The sequence below is a fragment of the Triticum dicoccoides genome, chromosome 1B (genome assembly GCF_002162155.2).
Source record: "Triticum dicoccoides isolate Atlit2015 ecotype Zavitan chromosome 1B, WEW_v2.0, whole genome shotgun sequence".
Taxonomy (NCBI): domain Eukaryota; kingdom Viridiplantae; phylum Streptophyta; class Magnoliopsida; order Poales; family Poaceae; genus Triticum; species Triticum dicoccoides.
Genome location: NC_041381.1, coordinates 676,683,704 through 676,684,883, shown reverse-complemented (window position 1 = coordinate 676,684,883; position 1,180 = coordinate 676,683,704).

Genomic DNA, 1,180 nt, shown 5'->3' with positions numbered 1-1,180 from the left:
AATCGGACTGCAAATTTACCACAGCATGTTGGTGCCATTTCATGGCACCAAGCCAAGTTTCATTATTTTCATGCGTGTTTTGGATTTACAGGAATTAGAAAACTAAGTTTCTCAATGTTTCCAACCCAGCCACGACGCCCAGAATTTTGAATTTCATTCCCATTTCTTGCATGGAACCTAGAAATTTACCCGAGGACACACATGTGATTTTTCAACCAACTTTGGTGCACTGGAACATGTGCTTGTATTTCAAATTTGAATTATGCACACAAAGGTGACACGTTCCCTCCCAGAACCACGAGCCTTCTTGAGAGAAGCTCTGATTTGCAAGAAGCTTATACCAAAATTTGTTCCTATTCGGCCAATTTTTTTACCACGGCATGGTACTACCATGACATGACGCCATGCCAAGTTTCATGATTTTAAAACCAAGTTTCTCAATGTTCTTGACCGAGCCACGATGCTCAGATGTTTGAATCTTATTCTCATTTTTTGCATGGGAGTAGAAATTCACCCGAGGACACAAATGTGATTTTCAACCAACTTTGGTGCACGTGAGCACGTGCTTGTAGTTCAACTTTGAATTATGCACATTAAATGACCAAAAACTCAACTAATGTGTAAATAAGGCCAAACGAAGCCGGAATAATTCCAAAATTTAACAGGGCACTCATGTAGTTCTATGTTGCCTTTGTAAATAAACTCAAGGGGGACAACGTATATCGTTTCGCACTCAAAGGTGACACGTTCCCTCTCAGAACCACGAGCCTTCTTGAGAGAAGCTTCGGTTTGCAAGAAGCTTATACCAAAATATATTCCTATTCGGCCATTTTTTTACCACAACATGGTAGTACCATGACATGACATCCATGCCAAGTTTCATGATTTTCAGACGTGTTTTGGATTTACAAGAATTTTAAAACCAAGTTTCTCAATGTTCTCGGTCGAGCCATGATGCCCAGATGTTTTAATTTTATTCTCATTTCTTGCATGGGACCTAGAAATTTACCCAAGGACACAAATGTGATTTTTCAACCAACTTTGGTGCACGAGAGCATGTGCTTGTAGTTCAAATTTGACTTATGCACATTAAATGACCAAAAACTCAATTAATGTATAAAAAACGAAAAACGAACCCGGAATAATTCCAGAATTTAACATGGCACTAATGTAGTTCTAT